General features: G+C 29.4%; 1 protein-coding gene across 1 annotated transcript in view; it reads left to right on the top strand.

The window, feature by feature from the left end:
* The first annotated feature begins 8,820 nt into the window (after positions 1–8,820).
* LOC121119448 (uncharacterized) overlaps positions 8,821–22,282 on the top strand; it is a 286,248-nt gene continuing 272,786 nt past the window's right edge. The window contains exon 1 of the mRNA XM_040714109.2: positions 8,821–9,117. The gene's annotated coding sequence lies outside the window, so the exon portion shown is untranslated. The remainder of the gene's footprint in view (positions 9,118–22,282) is intronic.

Genomic DNA, 22,282 nt, shown 5'->3' on the forward strand with positions numbered 1-22,282 from the left:
CAAAATAAGGTTGTGATGGAATATAAGTCAAAGTTTGGGTTCTTGTGCATCTTTTGAGGTTTTTTTTTGTTTTAGATTAAGGCAACTACGAGCGAAATTATGACCTTCTGAACAATACTAGTCCAACAAATGATGTCCAATTTTGGGAGAGCCTAGAACGGCCGAGATGAGTCACAGAACCCTAATATTTCACACACTCTCTTATTTCATATAGAAAAGCCAGCTCACCAAAAATCATCAAAATCGGTGATAGTTATGGTGTGAGTCTTTGAAACTTGACCTGAAATGACCTATATTCGAAATTCCAATTTTTAGAGCCTGCTTTTTTTAAAATTCCGTAGCTCAATCTCATCCGTAATACCAAGTTTAAATAGTAAATGATGAAAGTGCTATTTTTTTATGTAGATGAGTCGTGTATATTTGTGGAATACACAACCCCACTCGAGGGCTAAAAGTAGACTTAGTGAATATGTACAGTTATAATAATTAAAAGAAGCTTATATTATGGAATAGTTAAATACAGGATGTAGAAGGAAAATAAATATTTTCTGTTGGTGTAAAGCCGAAAAATCCTGGTAAAACGAGACCCTTGTAGAGAAACTCTACTTGACACATTATAACAGCGTCAGTGGTAAGGATAAGGATATAAATTGACCCTGAAGTCTAGTCGTTTTTAACAACAACTAATATTTTCTCAGATAAGAAAACCTACCTTCCCTATTGACCGTGCTACTAAATTTGTTCCTTCCTTCTGCCCTATATGCATATGTACTATATAGTAACTCCATATTATTCTCATATCCTAGAAAATTTGTTATGAATGCACGTAGATAAGTGTTTGCAAAAAATATTTGTCAATTGAATGACATACATAGGATTGTAACATACGTACTAACAGGGAGATTCGATATTCACCCATAAATTATGATGTAATAATTTATATCTTCAAATATTTTATTGCTGAAGTCGTAGTAATGATAAAAGTGCAAAAATAAAGAAGGAAAATTCTTTGCAAGCTTGCATATTCAAGCAATTTAAATAACATACATACACCATGTGTTTATTGAGTATGAACAACACGGTTTAGATTAGCAACAGTATCTACCACGGTATATTATGAAAAAAAAAGAAAAAAAGAAGTGATATTATGAGTCCAAATATCCACAATCAAAAAATTAAAATAAAATTTTACATAAATTGAATTTGAAATTTTAAAGTCTCCTGACATTCAATTTTTTCTGACACAACTAGTTGAGATACTTTCTGAAAATAATATCTTTGTCGTTCACATTGTTACGAGTAATTATTTTGTTCTTATGAAAACACATCTTGAATAATTTTGACCTACTTTTTATAAAAATGGATAATTTTTGTGTGTCTCCCAATATTGCTCGTAAGGTTCTGATCTATTTGAATGGCAGATTTTTTTTGATGTTCTATTTCTCTATCTATTAAATTTTTTGGTTGTTAAATGTCCATATTTCAGCTTTTCTGTATTTTATTAAATAGTATTTTTACAATGACTGCCCATTTTACGATTAACAAAACTGCTTATAATATACGTTTAGTATAAAGTAAGACTTGTTGTGAAAAAGTTTGTAATTCCATGGGCCAAGCAACCGCATTTTCCCCACAACATATTATGCAAGTATTTAAGGATAGATAAAAAAAACTAGAGAATATATTAGATGCTTTAAGATATGGGTCAAAGACTAATTGTTTACTTTTAACGACCCTTTCAATAATTGCAAGGAACTTATGAAACTTCTATATTGTATAGATCCCTTCCAATTTTACATTATGATATTTTTGTTTGATATATTTCAGCAGTACAAAATTTTGAAGTTTTTTTTTTTTTACTTTTAAAGGGTTTAATTTAGAAACTAGTATTTGTTTTTAAAAGGTCTAGTTAAGCTGCCAAATTGATTTGATTTTTAAAAGCATAAAATTATCGAAATTGAGTGCTAAAATTTGAGGGAAGAAGAAACATCATAGGCAGTTTAATCAACGCCGGGAGGACGACCTTGGACATTATGAAGACCTTAAACGTCAACAAGGCCACAGTCTGTCGTATCATAAATCTTTTGGCTATTGGAGACAACTATAAGGACAAACCATGGGTGAAGCCCCACCAAAGTGAAGCCTGAAGACATCTTGAAGACCTTAAAGGTCAACCTAACGATGATTATGTCAGAGTACTCCAAGTTGAAGAAGTTGCATCGATTTAATGTGGGCGAGGCTATCGAAAAGGATGGATGAAGGCCGCCTAGAAAAATTGAAAAACCACTCCTGTCCCAACGTCAAAAATAACTTCGTCTTCAGAGATGTCAACAACTCTAAAATGATCTGAAGCGCAACGGGCAATTTTTTTCTTTGATGAAAGTACATCTACCGTTAACTCAGTTAACAGCAAGTAAAATAATCGGGTGACATGCTATGGGAGGCTGACAACAGCATCAGAACAGTCAAGAAGACCAAACACCTGTCCTCTGTGATGCTGTTGGGCGTTGTGGCATCTGTTAGATACAGGTTACCTTCGGCCGACTACTTGATGGTGTTGTAGGAAAATGTCGTCCCATAGATCACTAAGACTCTGAAGAAGACCAACAAGGCCATGTACGTATTTCAGTAGGCTGGAGCTCCGGCCCATATTGGTAATATTGTACAAGAGTGGATTACTAGCAACATAAACTTCTTGGTCATAACCCTTGGCCCCTTAGAACCCAGATCTGAATCAACTGGATTACTCCATTTGATGGCACATCGAGAAAAAGGCCTACAAAGACCTCCACCCCAATATTAATGTCCTGAAGACCTCTGTTATCTAGCAGTATAAGATCATGAAAAAAGGACTACGTTGTCAATGTGGGCAAGGGGTTCCATAGGCGATTGGAGGCAATCATTGTGGCTGATAATTGCCAGATTCATAATTATTGTGCATTGTTATAGGAAAAAAATATTTTAAAATAAAATTTTCTAAGTACAACATCATTTTGATCATTATGAGTATTTTAATGACTACTTAGAGACTGGTCTCAGTACTTTTTACTTTTTCTACACCCGGTGTATGTAGTTATGTTTTTTGAAATTGATAACACAATATATTTTTCTAAAGTTTATAACAGCCAATAATAAGAGTATGGGAGGGGGGGGGGTTATGAAATTTTTTGGGATTACCTTACATAACCTGATTGTTATAGTGTGATTTTTATATGTAGTATAAAATTTGTATAATTTCCTGCTCTTTCGTTATTATCATAGTAAGATAATTAGAATTAGAAATATCTGATATCAATAACAGAAATGTAACCAGTTTGTCAAGTTTACATTAGTTAAATATGGACTTAAAAAGATTGAAATTACATACATAGATGAAGTCACTACAAAAACTATTAACCTCTTCAAACGATGGCTGTGCAATGTGAATAACCTTAAATGAAATGAAAATGCAAGGTCATAGAAATACTCCACACTCAGTTTGGAAATAATTCAAAGAACCGTTTGCAACATTTTATGAATCATTTCAACTCTTTCCTCAGATTATGTATATTTTTTGGGCTTTAGTTGATAGTCGAAAAGTCATGGCACAAAAAATGGAACATTATGTTTTTATGAAAACACTATTCTCATTTAAAAAAAAGTGCCATTTATATACAAATGTATTATGTAAAAATAAAAAGAAGACGATTAAAACTCAAATGCCTTAATGTAGTGCGTTCAAATCGTTTCAATTTTCTGTATTATCTAGATTAAGTTGCAATTATCCACTAATTTTTGAATTATAGTTCCGAAAAACATAACCCAAACACTCTATCCACTTTGTATATTTTCAAAATATAGCTGCTTTGCCGTGAGTGGGGCACAATCCAAATATAAAATGGGTGGACCTTTTTTTTCATTGTCGTTCTTATATTTGTGTTTTTGTTGTGAGTAAAAGTTAGATTTTTTTTAACATGAAAAACTTTAAAATATGTATGTATTAGGGATCAATTTTATACATTAAAGCGCAGAGCCCGCAAGAGTGCTTTCAATAACCCCTCGTACTAAAGACATATCTATAAACAAGAACTTTAATGTAGCTTACGAAACCTACATATATAATAAATATATAAAATAAATACTAATAAATAATATATAAATAAAAATAGATAAATAATATATATATTTTTAAATGAATACGGTTAATTATCCTCGTTTTTTATAATCCATATCCCCTTTTAAAGCTGACGTTAGTTACAGAGTTACCTGTAAAATGATCAACAATTTCCTTTTGAAAATTTGTCAAAAAGTGGATACAGTAGGAATTTATTATACAATTAAAATATATTTACTTCAAATGCTTACGAAAAACCTATGGTAAATGACACATATACTAAATGAAAACATTTATACGATAACTTTTTACACAATTTATGAGATAAATAAGAGTTTTATACATAAATAAAGTCTGGGGATTAATATTATTAGGCTTGCAAGTCACTCTTTTGAAATTATCAAACCCTCTTAACCAGGGAATCCATCAAGTTCTCCTACAACAGCCTACACCGGTATCAGGACAAAGCCCCTGAGCGGATAAATTGTAGGACAAATCCGCAGGCGGAAAAATCTCAGTATTACAATAAGTTCGTCGAGGAAGGACCCTTCCCCTCGATATAAAAACGACAATGAAAAAGAAATAGACAAGATGCAAGAAATAACCATACTAATGGGGTTTGATGAATGGGTTGATTCCTTAATTTACATAGAAATTCAATATCTGTTACGTCAAGTCAGCCATTTTCATCTCTATAAATATTTTTTTTTAACAAATCTGTCGTAGTGAACAAAACTCGATGTTAAAAAAGAATAGCTCATTCCACTTATTTTGTCCATCGGGTTATTATTTTATCTCTAGAGAGGAGGGTTGTTTTATAAAGTTTTTATCTTACGAGTGATTTTTTTTTCTACCAGATATGTACATATGAAATGAGACTTTTAATTTTTTTTGAAAGTTTATTGTGAAAAAATAGTTGCAAATTAAATTGCACCTCCACTAGCCATACATTTATTCCATCTTTCAGGCAATTTATGGATGCCTTTCAAAAAAAATTGTTAATTTTTGGCTGCAAATCACCCATCAATCCATTTTTTGGCTTCAACGTGAGAATCAGAGCGTAAATCATTGAGTGGGTGGCCTACCGATGCAATCAAGTGATAATCGGAAGGCACCAGGCCAGGAGAGTAAGCCGCATGAGCAAGAGATTCCCAGTTGTACGATTCAACAAGCTGGCAGGTGGCTATAGAGGGAAGCAGCGGTCATTTGAATCATTAAGTATTTGGCTATAAGCTTATAGTAAATTATACAAATTAAAAAAAAAAAAAATAACACTAAATAATTGTGGAAAATTCGAATGATTGTAACCCTCATTTCAAAGCATTAGCTGTAACAAAAATTATAACTAGCCTTACACTGTTTATTTTTCGTCATTATGAGGAAAAATAGTCTTCATTACAAGTACGTTTGTTAATGAGAGCAGGGTCATGAAGAAGATTTTGGGCGTGAATTTCTCTGATATTAAATAATCTTAATCGCTTTTTATATATTAAAAGTAAATAATTAAAGCTATATATTGTTCAAACTATAAATTAAGTTCCCTTTCTTAGTTGCAACATTTGACGGAATAGTAAATATATGTTGGTATTTTATGTCAAATTTTTCATTGTCTGTGTTGAACCAACTTCAATTAAATGACTCAAAAGCATAAAGTGTTTTGAACTGTCCCTGACATTTTTGACTTTCCTATAATATTTGTAAAAATGCTTCCAGTAGAGGGAATTTTCAAATTGGCTACGTTTTTCAAGAATTGAGGATGGAGAAAATTTTAAGTAAATCCTAATGACTACCTATTGACTCAAAATTAATACATTAAATATCACTGCATTGAGTCAAACCAAAAACTATCTCAAAATAGTAAAATACTGTTGACGTGTTTCTTAGTCAATTAATGATTTATATGTATTAATAAATATTGCACTAAAAATCTTTCACATATGTCTTTGTAGTTGTTTTACAGTTAACTTGTCGTCATATAAATAATTTAGAAAATGTCAATTTTTTGTTTATTATCTTATTAGTTTACTTCAAACTAGTCGTCCATTACTTGACTTTAATTCAATTTAATTTTCTTTTTTTATATCGAGAAAAAAAGTATTAAATTGTTTGTAAATGATGTATAAAATATTGAATTACGAATTTATCTACATATAAAAAAATTTAATTTAATGGAATATCTATTGAATAGAGTTTGATAAATTGATCATCATTTGTCAATTTTAAATTACTTTAAGACATGTTGTTTACAAACTTATATTTTTTTCATTTTTTCTATCGCTCCATTGATTGTACTTAGAAGTACTTATATCTCTAGTACACAAAGGGAAACTTCATTTGTATCACATTTCATAACCATATCATCATCAATTAGATAGGCACTCACATATTTTTTTTGAAAAAGATTGTAAATTATTGATATTCTAATATCCAGATAAAAAAGTCAATATAGAGTTAATTTTATAAAAATTGTGTCTAAATCGTCAATTTATATATAAAAAACTCTTCTAATTAATTTTTTAGAGGGGTCGATGGAAAAATTGGTCACCTCAATTAAATAATTAGATGTATTTGAAAGATTATATCGGGGTCATAAAGCCAATGACGATTTTAACCTAAAGCTATTATTCCTAAGTATTTGAACTTATTCTATAAATTTTAATACAATGCCTATAATTAGCCAAATATCTAATCAAAGTATTGGATTTACGTTTGGGTTGATTAGGAAATTCCAAACAGAGGACGTACTTAAAATAACGTTTGAAGATAATTGTGCAAAAATATATAATTAACGACATTTATACATCTAAAATTATATATTTATTTAATTTAATCACCTTTTGGAAGCAACCATTCACTCGATATGAGGTCAAATAGACTAATAGGCATTTAGCCTTGATAGCCTAATTTCGCTACTACATTACTCCTCAGGACACCCAGGATCAAAATGAAGGCTAAATATTTTGTTTTGAACATGAGAGCCCTCACCTCGAATTTGCACTTCCTTTTTGAACATAATTTCACGATCCAGTTAATCTCATCCTTAAGAAAATTATTCTTCTTCTATTGTACTTCATTTGTTTAACCATTTGTCACCCTGGTAACGTTTGTAGAGTTTCATCCTTCAGTTCTAATGACTTTGGGTACAGTTGAATGGTTATAGGTATTTTCAGTTTTTTGTTGTTGTCTAGGATACTGATAGAATTAAAGTATTTTGCCTGATACTTCGTTTCAAGTCATCAAAAAAGATGGAAGGGGGTCACAATTTGGTTTGGGGACTTTGGTAACATCCTTATGGACTTCTTGGAGTAACCAGGTAGGTTTTGATTTGACTCGAATAGTAAACCTTGTTAGTTAATTCTACCATATTATATATTTTTTACATTTTTCACCTTTATACTGATTATTTACTTGATATTAGAGGAGTCAGATGATTTCAATTACCTAATCTACACTTTAAAAAAAAAATTATTACTACTTGATGGATCAAGTAAAAAATTAAGTTTTTGAAAAGGTTTAAAATTGTGGATATTTATTTCTAATCGTGCCAGTTTATATAATGAAAAAAAAGGAGCATATTTTCTTTTCTTCCTTTTTCCCCCAAATAGTTTTTATGTTAACTAACCATATTTGCAGATGTTTATTACATCTCTAAGCCTTTCTTATATATAGATAACGGGAGAAAAGGCATAAATGTAATTGGTGAAAAGGCAATCCTATATTTCTTTTACAATATTTTGATTATTCTTCATCATATATCCTTTAATACTTGACCGGAATATGTCTATGAAATATTATGGTTGCTATGTATATTTTTGACGTTGCAAAAAATATCTCATTTTGTTGACCATTTTTTAAGACTGGTTTTGTATTGACACAGAACAGCTTCTCAATTACAGAGACCCAAACAGATAAAGTTTAAACAGCTAAAGAGTATTTATCGCAGAATATAAATTATGTATAACTGAGAGTTGATATGTTCCATAAGTCTGTTTATTACGTCCCAATTCCCTTACTAACAACCATACATTATAATTTACTCGTTGGATCCAAACAATTCTATTTATATGTATAGATATTACTTTGGAAAGTGTGTGCGAATCATTTATGTAATGGATTATGAAATAGAGTATTGAAAAAGTCTCTGATGATTTACATTGTTGTACGAACCATAAAATGCCGGCATTGTGCAACAATGTCTATAAAAATGAGAAAAAGTATGGCAAAGATCAAGAAAATAAAAAAGAAAGTCACAAGCTATAGACTCAAGGCCAAAATTTATTTTGATATAGGTATTCCATATACATATAGGTAGGTATGGAAGCTAAAATAACGATTATTCAAAATGTAAAATAATATAAATATTTTTTCTGGGACAATGTAAAATTATCCTTTTTATTCTTTTTTTCCCCCACTAACAACAAGAGATTAAAACCCATTTTATAAGAGTTACAAATTTTGTAAGCCCAATTCATCTGTTTTATGTAAATATTATTTATGTTATGCATGATGCAAAATAATAAAAATATAAATTTGGGAAATATTATAGTATTTTTTTTTCTCTTTCTTTTCTCCTACACTCCTTCTTCTCTTCTTTTCCATCGTACGTATCTATGTATAAGGGAAAGGGCAGAGTCGGCTTTTACTTCTTTTACACTACTTCTCTCCTGATATATAAAATATTTGCGCTCTCATTTTTTCACAAAATAAATTCACTTAATTTGTTTTCTGTTTAGTTGAAATGTAATCCACGTTCAGATTACATCCTTTTAGTTATATTATTCATTTAGTAACTGTATTTAGAATTTAAAAAAATAGTGTTTTTATATTTTAGAAAAAAGTGATTTAATTTTTGGGAAATGTGAAGCGTGAAAAAATGAAAAATGTTTTAAATGATTTTTCATTTACCGTTCATTAATCAATGCATCATTATATCAATATAAAAAAAATCTAAAAGATATGAGAAAGGCCGTCATTATTTGATCCTTTAGATTTTTATTCTTGAAAGGACATACTTTGATTATAAGGTAAAATATTACGTTTTTTCTACATTATTTGTCTGTTGATTCATGGTGAAGTCATGAGATGGAACTAAACTATACAGGGTGAATAATTTTTAAAAAAGAATAAAAATCATTTCGTCACAAATTTATTTTAAATATAATATAAATTATTTGACTTTTCAACAAACTCTTTTGTATTAATTAAACAACCTTTGAAGCTCTTTGTGACTACCTGTTGTGTTAATGAGTAGTTGCAGGAATATCTCGAGTAGTTCTGATAATGGACTCTTTAGTTGTTAAGGGCACTCTCTGAGACTTTCAATGCTATTTTCCTGTAGTAATTAGTCGACATTATTACTAAAAGTGCCATAAGAATCGTTAAATATATTATAACAAAACTTGAACCGATCAGATTCAAATTTAACGGGGGATTGTTCTATATAAAAATGGGTCAAATTGAGATTAAATGGATGAAATTTTTTATGCAACAGTTTATTATTTGAATGTATTCTTATCAATCAATTAACAAATTTAATTTAAACTATTGTATTATGCTATTGTACATATATGATAAATATTTTAAAGTGATTTTACATAACGGGTCCTTTTTAGCAAATAAACTTACACTACAAATGAAATACAACCCCAATATTCCAAAATTGACTTTTACCTTTTCCCCTAAAATAATTACATATTTCAAGACACATAAAAAAGTAGTTGAATGCTTTCTAAAGCTATATAAATACCTTTACTGTACTACAAGTCTTTACACAAATGATTTAAACAACTTCCCCCTCCTTCTCACATATATACACACCCACTCACCAACATTTATGTACAATAGCACAAAAAGAGCCTCTTTTTGAGCTTCTTTTAACTCTGAAGAAAAAAAAAATAAAGAAGTCATTTTGACCCATTTTTACTCTTGATTTTTAAGTATATACTACCACGATTTCCTGGAAGTTGTGTGAAAAGGAAGCAGCCAAAATCGTACCAAGTCCTGCTTTGTTGTGGGAAATTAACAAAAAGTATTAAGAAGAATCCCGTCCAAACGATGAATGTGATCGCTAACAGCATCAGTGTAGTGTACCATTAAATTTTCATTTAGTCATAAATGAAGATCAGCTATGCAGATCACATGGGACAGCTTCTAACCTACCGAACAGGGAGAAAAATATCACCCAAACCATCGCTTTGATTAAGTTAAAAGACACAAAACCTCATGTGAAAGATATTGTCTGGTTCTTTTCACATGAGAAAAATTTATGTAACTCGAAGAACAATGAATGGTTAGAAAAAATTCCTAAAATTGTCCTTGGATCAGGAAAGCCAAGTAACCACAGTAAATTATGGTTCTTGGCATTGTTAGTAGCAAAGGTCACTTTATTCCCCTCTTCCTCTTCAAGTAGGGTCTGAAGCTCAACGCATAGGTCAGTGTTCTGTGTCTTCAAAATCTTTTTCTTAGATCCGCAGTATTATGAAAGATCAACCTTGCATCTGACACCAAGATGTTGTATCCTATAATACTATCAAAGAACACTCAATTTTCTTGATTATGAGAATGTGGTTTACATCCCGCCGAGTTCTTGGCCTCCTAACTTAACGAAATTGAACTTTTAAACTATTTTGTGCGGGGCAATATACAACACTACAAGATCTCTGAGAGCTGAGATTTGTAAGGTATTCCAGAATTTTCCCAGTGTTAGTTGTGAAATAAATATGTTTTATTTAATTAATAACATATGCACAGTTTTACCATGTAAGACGCAGAGGTCAAAAAGTTTGAAAAAGAAAATAAATAAATAAATAACCTCCCCCTTGTAGTTTATCATATCACCTTCTAAAAATGAATAAATTCTGAGAAATAGTCATAGACACTTACAAATTAACCAATCCAAAAATTAATTATCTGAATCATTAATTGATTATAAAAATATATAGTAGATACCATTGATAAATTGGCTAGGCTTCATACGCCTAAAGTTCGTTCCAGCAAGTATTTTATAACTTGATTTAGTAATTATTAATTCTCTAAATTTATGTCAAAATTACCTCTCCGTCGTTTAAGAACCACACAATTATCCGTTTATTTAGAGTTAATCTCCAATTAGTCAATAGTTTTTAGGAGGTATAACAACAATTTTTTGGCGATAATGATTAGACTATTTTAATGGGGATTTTCTGTAATATTACCTCCTTCTTTTTTATGGGTACCTATATATTATGGAAGTAAAATTAGTATTATCTTTTATTGATAAGGGGTTTTCCCTATTTTTTAATATACTCTATTTTTAATTGATAAGAATATTCCCTTAAAAAAATATATAAACTTAATACTCCTTGAAATACTATATGTAGGGTCGTAGGTATGTTTATAATCCTAAAGTATTAAATTGTAAATGTGATTAATTTACTTGTGATATGAACAACTTAGAACCTACTTAATTTCAATTTTGAACTCGAAGTAAATTATATTCTAGAATACTTAATTTTCCATACTTGACAAATAATATTGTAAGGGTGTATTCTACATATAAAGGTACATATAAAATATTTTGATTTTTATACCTTTGACCATCGATAATTATTAAAAAAATACACTTGTTACACTCTGGCTTCAGACCCATGATAGATATGTAACATAAATTTGCTATTTCATCTATGTTTCTGTGAAACTACACTCATTAAAAGCGTATAATTCTTTTGTTCTTTAAAAAATATAAAAATACAAAAAAAAATAAGATGTCATTCATTTCTGTATATAATCCACTTAAAAATAAATATTATTTTTTTCTGATCTGAAAAAAAAGAAGAAAAAATCACAATGTTGTTAAGAGCAATTCACATGTACTTACAGGGTTTTGTTTTACGGAGAGAACTGGGGATCAGCTAAAAAATTATATGATTTATATAAAATACAACTTTCAATCTTGCATTTTTTAAAATAAACTATAGCTTTTGTTTGAAGGAAGAGATGAAAGCTTAGAAATTATTGATGCTACAGTTTTGGCAGTCAATATTTTTATGACGTAATTGTCTTGCACTTACTATTTCCAATAAAAATCAGTATACATAGTTTTGTATTGAATACTGAGATGAGCCTGAATCAAGGATAAATGTGAAGCCTCACACCAAGTCTTTACATTTTTTTTTAGAATGCAATGATTTCACATCAAATATAAATACAATAGCCATGTTGCAAATTAATATAAGTTTGTGGGTGAAATAAATATTTTGAAAGTATCTCAAATTAGCAGAATCCCTAAAAATGATCAAATGAATTAAATATAAAGCCTTTTGAACTTTCAAAAAACAAATGATGATTTGTGTTAATTATAAAAACGTTTCAACAAAGGAAAAAAATCAAATTTTTTGCTTTGTCTAATTTCTTGAATTACTATAGTAATGTTTACGATAGGAAAAAACTCTCATATTTGATTGTTTTGAACTTAAACCAAACCTACAATCTTGCTTATGGGAAACTTTTCAATTAACTTATTAGCTACATACCTATATATCAGTTCTTTGCTTTAATTTCTCAGTAAAAAAAAAATTGTACTTGAAAAATTAAACTTAATAGATAAGAATAAATTATTAATTTGTTAGAAAGTTAATATAATGTCAAATGATATATTGAAAATCATTGAAAAACACCTTTGTTCTTTGTTTTTTCTATTAAGTGGTTACAGTAATACCTCGTTAGTATCAACATTTGTACATATCAAATCTCTGAATACAAAAATATACATATGTATATATAATCCACTTGATTTTCTTTTTGATGCATTTATTATTTGGATTTAGAATTCAGTATTCGCGCCTCATTCTCTTTGTCTTATCTTCCCATTTTCTTAATCTTGGATAGGTAGTTTGGTTGGCCATATATAACGTCATTTCTTTAAAAATTCTCTTTTTTTCATTACTCATCGTGTAATTTGTCAGTATTTTTTGCATTTATGTTCTGGATACAAGTCCTTATGTGAAGCCAGTCTCGGGAAAGGTAGTGCCACGGTACTTTTTAAGCAGAAATAAGCTCATCAGCAAAATAAAAAAAATATATATATTGTTGGTGTTTTCTAACTTGAAATTACTCTAGCAAAGCTTTCTATAGGAAGCTACCCTTCAAATTTGCTTTTGTTGAATTTAAATCAAGTCTATAACCTTACTTATTACCTAAAAGCTAAATAATTGTGAAAATCCATTGGATTTGCAAATTTGAATCACAATTTTAAAATATTTTTTTGAAGTTCAGCAACATCAGACTCTCTACCAGGCTTGATCTCTTTTCTAAAACCATTTTATGGTAGCAATACGGATGATTGTTGTTCAGGAGGAGGCTGTGAGTTTTTGAGGGCCTGTACTAATGTAGGGAAATAACCTATAAGTAATACTAAAGCATCTTTTATAAATAATTTTTCGGTTATTTAATAACATTATGCAAGTGAGTTAAAAAATTGATGATCAAGAACATATCTATAAATCATGCTAGAAAGTCTGTGAAGTCATAGACAGGGAAAAAGTTGTATCAGCCGTGCAACTGAAAACTGAAAATTAGCTAATTTTCGTCAAAGTATTAGATCTCAAGCTAGAATTACAGTTGTTTGTATTGTGAGAGTTGTTTGGCTGTAAAAAATGGTGCATTTTGGGCGTCTACAAGATTGATTATCAATTATTGGAAGAGTTTTTAAATGCTGAGACATAAACATGACAAAAGATTTGTTTAATTTTATTCGTCTCCTCTTCCACACGGAGTTTTTGGAATAAGGTTCATTCCTCCTTCTGAGCTGTATTTGATCAAATGTTTAATGGACTAAATCTTACTTGGAGTTCCAATGATGGATATGCATGTGCTACAAATTGTAATATAGTTAAGGATGGTATGTTTATGTTTTCATTTTTAAAAAAATATTGAATAAATAAATAATAGATATATTTTTTAATTATGTATATTTGCCTTTTTTTGCTTCTATGCATAGTAGTGCAAATGATTAGATTGCTTTTAATTTGCTATTAAAAGAATACAATTGATTAGCCCTTTAAATTTTATGTATGCTAATAACAAGGACCAATGTAGTAAACATGAATACATTTTTGCACAATTATTATTTTGACATAAAATATATTCGTATAACAAATATTTCAAGAATGTGTTTGAAGATGTAAATAAATATATATAATATATATACATTCAGAATAAAAGGACGTAGATATAAAGGCGTGGCTAGATACATCTTGATACATGCATGCACTAATGATATTCTGACGTGATAGCTAAAAAAACAAAAACAAACAGAAAACAATAAGATAATAATAACAATAATGAAGAAAGCTCTAGTTTTTTCTTCAAATTCTTCCTCCCTCCCTTCTTTAAGTAAATTAGTTTTTTGTTTCTCTCTTTGTTCTATTATTTATTTATTTCTGTAGTTTTTATGTTATTGTTAATTTTCTATTAATTATAATAATGCTATAAATATGTCAATTTGAATATTTATTTGTTAAAAAAATATTAATTTAATCTATTATTATCCTCCTTTCTGCATGTACATACTTGACAATATGCTTTTGCAAAGCAAATGCCCGTCTGGTCAATTGCTGATATTATTGAGACTTAATGATTATTGTAAGTACATACATACATCGTTGAAATTTTGCCAAATGGGAATGATTAGAATTGATTAATGAACTCATTCAAAAACAAAATAAAACTTAACATGAGCAATAACATTTGCAAAATTCATTTGTTCAATATAGAATTAAAAAAAAAAAAAAAAGACTGTCCTGACGTTACATAGAACAACAAATATAATTTATATATTTTCTGTAAGTAGGAAGAGTTGAAATGACTTGTGGGTATGTTCATGCTCATAAGTACCATTTGGTCCATTGAAATCTGAACACTTACTAATTCAATTCAATTTTAAAGGCTGAATGATTGAAATTAATTCATATTTTGGTACATTAAAGCATTAACAATTAGTCACAAAAAAAACCCAAAAATATAAAAAAAACCCTGATCTCTCTTAGTTATGTACATCTCAAGAAAATGAGAAATATGTAATCAACGAATTTTAATTCGCCCACTCTTAGTTGTTGGGTATCTCCATGACCAACAAGCCCGAAACCCTGGAGAGGAAGAATGGTTCTGTTAAAAAGCCTAAAATGTACACAGAGGAATGAAAGACACCAGCACAGGCAACTCATCTCAAGTCCATGAGGGTGATCATTAATGAATATACAATATTTTTCTGCAAAAGAACATTAATTAATTGACCTATATAACATATGTAGTATATGAACAATCCCTAATTATCATAACATAATTTTAAATTGAATTGAAATTTACAATCATATTTATATATCAATAAATTAAATATCATTTTTCGTTTGATATCGAAAATGGTCCTTTGCAAAGAGTCAATTCGGTAAATTGTCATTCGGCGAAATATCCGTTTGGCAAATTGTCCTTCGGCAAAAATGATTCCGTGCGAAAGTCCTCTTTCGGAGTTAAACCGGTCAAAACCCTCAAAAAATGTTCATAAACTTGGAAAAAAATTGATTTACCTAATTATTTCTCATTATGATCTTAGATTGCTTAAATTATTAAAAATAAGGAAGTAGTTTGTAAAAAATATTAAACTGAAAACGGCACAGTCTAATTGACATATTCTCCAAGTAGCTATATTACTATAGATTAAAATAATATGATAATGGACACGAGAGCGTTTTTTTGTAATTTTTACTTGGAGATATGTTTTTTTTTAATTGCGTTATATTAACGTTATCACTAGTGTGTGGAAAACGAAAAGTATCACATAGGATTTGTTGGGAAGTGTAAGTTCTTTTTGGACTTCATCGATATTAGAGTCCTTCTTGACTATATAATTGCTAGATAATGAGTGGTATTTGTGTTTATTTGCACAAATCTCATAGCTGCTCCCAACTAATTTAATAAAACGTCAAGCCAACTATGATACTCTACTCCTCAACATTCGTCAAATTGTCAGGGTGACCACGTTCATTTTTGTTTCTTCTTTATGATTGCTTTCAACTATATACATTATAAGCAGTAGTATGGACAAACGGACAAAACTCCTTACAAACATAAACAATATGTAATTCACAAAGATAATTAAGGAGAATCCAAACATTACCAGTAATGATATACCTTCAAAATATTCAAATAAGCCGTAAAGAAAAATACTAAATTTTAGAACTTACAATATAAGTTTATTTATTCTTAGAAAATGCATATCTTAAACAGCTTTTGTTTCGTTCATTTGTATATATGTACTTATAAAATCATCAAAAGTTGTTACCCATAAAAAACACGAAAAAAACAACAACAAAAAAACTACTTGTTAAAAAACATCGTTCAAAACGCTATTTTTTATAAAGTGCCAATTGAATTAATTAAGAATATGAAAGGAAAACTAAAAAAAATAAAGATACAACACTTGAGATCTGTTGTATCTATTAACGTTAAATACACTAAAGCGTATTTAGTTTTTGCAATGATGCATTGAGTTACCCTCAAAAAAAGACTATTTTAAGAACAACTAATCTAGATTGGATATATTAAACAGTGGTGGTTGACCTGATTTATAAATTATTTTACTTTGTGAAAATTGTTTTTATTAGCAAATCACTTTTCATCACGTCAATTTCGCCATTAGTTCCAAGACAGGATGTGGGTCAAATTTTATGGTGACACAAGCAAATTTACAAGTCTTAATTTAATGAAAGAAAGTAAATCCTTACAAACTTTGATCATTTAATAAAGTTGGACCAATCTGAGGACTGAATTTATTATTAGTCTTAATGTTCTTCCTTTGCGATCCCTCTTTTAAGAAGGAAACAAGACTACAACTAACTCGAATACTTTTTCCCCATAAAAGCACAGAAGAAAATAACCCCAATTTTGAATTAAGAACTAGGACTGATCCAACTCTAGTACCGAGTGTCAAAACTCAGTTATGTCACAACTTACTTACAACTCAACGCTGGGTTCCAAGTAATGTTTATCAATGACTTCTTTCCACAGTTCTTCTCTCTTTATGTCTATTTACCTATATTCAAATGTATCAAAATATAAATGATAAAAGTAAAATCCATCGTTTGAGGTGGGGGATTACTAAAAATTCTATACTTTTTTTTCTCTTCAGATAAATATGTGTAAGTTTAGTTTAATATAGTATATTCTATCATTTGATAGCTAGTCTATAAAATCCATTATCATAGACTTGTTAAAGCACTATTTAAGGCTCCTCAGCATGACAACTTATATAATGCTATTCATCGTTTGAACCATTTAGAACTTGACAATATCTATATGTATATAACGATGTGATTTTCATTGTATTTCAAATCAAAAAAGAGAAAGAAAAAGTTGTTTACAGCAATTAGAAATTTAATTGCAATGCAACACATGAACGTTTCAGACACTAATCGACTGCAAATGCGGAGAAATCAAGAGCTGCAAGAACTAAAGAAAAAGACATAGTAAAATAACGTCGTGATATAGCCGTTCTCCTCAAGGAAGGGGGGATTCAATAGATATAAAACTTTTATAAACTTACTCTAGAGTGTCCTGTGTTGGGGCAATTTTTTTGACTGCAATTTGGTATTTTCTTGTAGAGGCCATCAAGAAAACCCTAAGTAAAATTTCAGGATCTGGACATGCCATTTCCAACCAATGAAAAATGGGTATTGTTAAGTGAGAACGGATCATTTTCAGATGGGTTATCACATCCCAATTTTAAAACACTTGCCAAATATTTGTAATTCTATAATTGCATCTGTTTGAATTAATCTAAAAAATTATAAGGAACATCCCATGTCAAGTATACTACGACTCTGCCGCTCATATCTCATAGTTTGATAATCTTTTTAGTATATCTTAAGTTTACATTAAAATAGTAAATTTTCAGGTCGAGGAGATGACCTGGACACGTTTTATTGACACCGGAAATTACCTATGAGAAAGTCCTTTTTGTTTCGAAACTTGGAGATGATTTTTCTCCTCTTCCTCTCGCTTTATTATCAAAATGTTGATAATCATTTTTTTACAAGAATATATTTTTAAAATATTTACTACTATTATAACTTAAGACCATTTTTGTTTGTTTTATTCGTTATTTTGTGATGTAACATTGACTTACACACAAATAGAAGGAGTAATTGATCTAAATTAAAAGATATATATATATTATTCATATTGAAGTAAAAATAAGGCTAGGAATAGGTGTAAATCCATCCCATTGTAACCAAATATTCGGAAAAAGATCGTTTAATATCATATATTTAAAAATCTATTGAATAATGTAAGGTTTAGAGAGATAAAAGTAAGATTAGAATCTCACACATAAATTGTCCCATACAACAATCTTTGCTAAATGACTTCATCATAGATAGAAGACAATAAAATGATCATCAATCAATAACGAGCCTCAAGGGTCCAATGTTATTAGAATTATAAATACTTTAATCAGTAACACAAGAAGAAAAGTGACAAACTATTTTCATAAATTAATCTACTTATAGTATGATTAAGCTTATTCAATTGGTAAACTAAAGTAAAATTACAATAATATTAGTGTAAATAATATATTCTAAATGGCGCTCTAAAATTTGAAACGTTTTTCAAGGATATGTAAGAGTGATGGAACTGATTTTAAGTCTCATATCAAGGGACTGATCAAATTCTAAATTGATTTCTGCATTTTTTACAGCTTTTTGTTTAATACTAATAAGTAATCATTTTTAATCTTTGGTATAATTATAATTACATGGTGGAAATAAGGTACTTACATCTGTACTGTGAACATAGTTATATAAGAATAAAAGTATACTAATGATATACAATATCATTACAATTTATGTACAGGGTGCAAAAGCTATCTATGCCATCACTTTAATGCATTCTCTTCAGCAAACGCGGGCGGTTAGGCAGTTGATTTTTTTTTTTGTAAAAATAGCTTGTTTAAATTTGAACAAGTTGGAAAAAATGGAATCAATTGACGAATTCATTGTCCCAAATATTTGGATAAGGCACAGAGCCCTCCTTGAATCTGAGCCGAGAGTGACAACGTAACAACTGATATAGACCTAAGTTAAGCCCTAGATTAACATGGTTGCTGTATATGGCAGCAGGACTCGGCGTCTTGCTACACATTAAAAAAAAGTATAAATGGTTCCAAGATTTTTTTTTTACTTTAACTAGCCGTACTTTTGGCCTCCAAAGTCGCCGTATCTGAATCCGATAGATTTTTTTTGTATGGGGTAAAGATCGAGAGACAAACCAACCGACCGGTTGCAACACCAATGATGAAGTTATCAGTAGGATGAGGGAGGAATTCTAGGATTTGCCGAGGGGCAGCTCGCGTTTTTGGCCTCGCATAGAAGTTGAAATTGAGGCTGGAAATTATTTTATTGAAAAAAATAGATCAGAATCTATCAAGGTTTTATAATCTGGTTATATTCGATTTTATTTTATAATTGGTTGATGAGAAAATTGTGTTTGAAAAAAAAAATCATTTTCAGGGCACAGATAACTTGCGCACCCTGTATGTATGTACAAATTTGCATTTAATCCAATTATGTGCACGTATGTATAATGTACAGCTTATATCGATGGATAGAATTGGATATCCAGTAAAAAAATAAAAGAATATGGATTTAAGTACAATATACCTATGTACTAAGAAGATGGATATACAAAATAATGTAAATTTAAAAAAATAATTGTTAAATAACTCTACAAAAGTTTTATTACAACTATGTATTAAATACAGTTGAAATTATGTCAATTTGCTTTCTATTCTTACCTACCTACCTATATTAATAATTTCTACTAAAAAATAAATGATATCTCTTTGCCCTCCATGTTCCTACGTAATTGCTTCAATCACGTATCAATTTAATGGCTTCTTTATCTATCTATAAATAAAAATATCTCACTTTGTGTATATATATTAAAAATTATTATATTTATTAAATCATCTCCCTTCCTGCTTTATAATTGACGTGGTGAAAAATGACATATATAAAAAATATATTATGTCAATTTTTTCTTTCCAACTTCTTATGTACATATTATGTTTGACATTATTACCTTCCCCCCCACCCCCACCCCCCTTATTCAATGTGTTGAAGTTATATCTTTTTTTTAAAGGTGGTAATTTGCTAAAATAAATAACTGATGTATGCATGGGTAGCGGAATAAACGGCAGTTTTTTCTCACATTCCTTTTAACAAAAATAATTTAATTTTTAAAGCATTTTTATTCTTTTAATACTAAAAAACCTCTACTTATATATAACGTTGAAAATATATTAGTAAAAAATGAACATACGAGACTTTCCTATTTTATCTTTTTACTTCTTGTACTAGCCTTATAATAGTGGATACCTCTTTAGTAATATATTATCTAGCTCTTTATGCCCGGAGTAACTCTCATGAGGTAACTTTTTTGGTTATCCTTTGCGTATAAGGCAATATTTAGGGAAAATTGTCTATGGTTTGATACACTTACATATATACTTTATTCACCACAAAAAAATATTTTAGATTCAAAGTGCTTTGATCTCGAAGTAAATGGGTACTTTTTGTAGTCATAAATTTATTAAGCCAATAGGCAACTGATTAAATCAAGTATATGTTTCCTATTCCCGTATATATTTTCCTTTTAGCTTCGTTAACCCCTTAAATAAAGAATACTTATTAGAATAGAGGAAATAGACGTTGTTGGTCATTGAAGGGGCAAAGTGGGCCTAATTTATTGCACATATTTGATCATTAAAAGATAAATCGTAAATACATTGATTATATAAACACACCCCTGGGTTTGTGTTATCTGGTGTTGTTATCACATAAGCTAGATGCTCTGAGTTCATGGTCAATTATATTCCTATATAAAGTAATAAGTCTTTACATTACTTTTACATCAATGCTTTGGGATCCTTTCATAAGAGAAAAAGAAGAAGAAAAAAATCTAGCATCATATTACATGTAATGCAATCCATAAGACTAGGAAATTAGAAATAAAAAAAACATAGAAAAGGGAGAAATTACAGTATAGGAAATTACTCTGACATGGCACAAAAGTCTTTAAACAACACAAGTTCTCAAGCATTTTCTCCATTATTAAGAAAGGGGGATGAGAGCCACTGGACCCAAGAAAGAAGTAACATAATTTAATTTTAATAAGCCATTTGATTTAAACTAAGTCTATAAAATTACTCAACCACAGTTTTTTTCTTTCTTATCCCTACTTTCGCTGCATCATTGTCTTTAGTATAAAGACATATATAATATAAATATATATAGTGTGAATCAGACAATTAGACTAAGTGATTCCAATAACCATAAAAGAGGGGAAAGGGATTATACTCATTCACACAGTGTCAATGAGAGGAGAAGAAGGGAAGTGCTACATACACATATCTTCAGTATTATTATCCACTAGGCTATATACATATAAATGTATGTATTTATACAGAGAAAATAATGCTTATATATGTATGTTTTGTATTTCTAACAAAAACCATAATTGTGAAAAAGAACATGAAATACGGGAAATGACGCACAAGTTTTAAGGATTTTATTAATTTGTTATTTTATTATTTGTACATACATATAATCTGTATATTTGTCATAGTTTTTACTTATTTTACATTTGAGTATACATAGAATGAAGCAAAAAAGTCTTGTATGTGTGTCCTTAATATCAGATTCATAATCGGCTCGTCCCTGTTATCAGTCTTTGTAAAAAATACCTCCTTTTAGAGCACCATCTAGAATCCATCTTTGCAAATATTATATTAAAAGTTTATTTGTCATATAATAATTATTGAAAATTGTCTGATAGTAATGATTACGTCTTTTAGCAAAGATGTTCTATGGAACGATTTTTACTTTCAATTCAAACGTGCCCTTAAGACATTGGAAGGAAGCAGACAGGAAGTCAAAAATTTGAGAATGCATCATTTTCAGAGCTTTTGATATATGACAAAATTCCATTAAAATTGGACCGAAATAGCATTTTAATATAATAAAGTATACTACCAGTTAACATAAAACAAATGAGTAAATTGAAAAAAATATCTTTTTACCCTCTTTTACTATCGATATTGCGCGTCCGCAAAGTAATAATTTCTTGAATATCACTTGTATAGAAATAGAAGTACTATTT

Source organism: Lepeophtheirus salmonis, chromosome 6 (assembly GCF_016086655.4).
Source record: "Lepeophtheirus salmonis chromosome 6, UVic_Lsal_1.4, whole genome shotgun sequence".
NCBI lineage: Eukaryota > Metazoa > Arthropoda > Copepoda > Siphonostomatoida > Caligidae > Lepeophtheirus > Lepeophtheirus salmonis.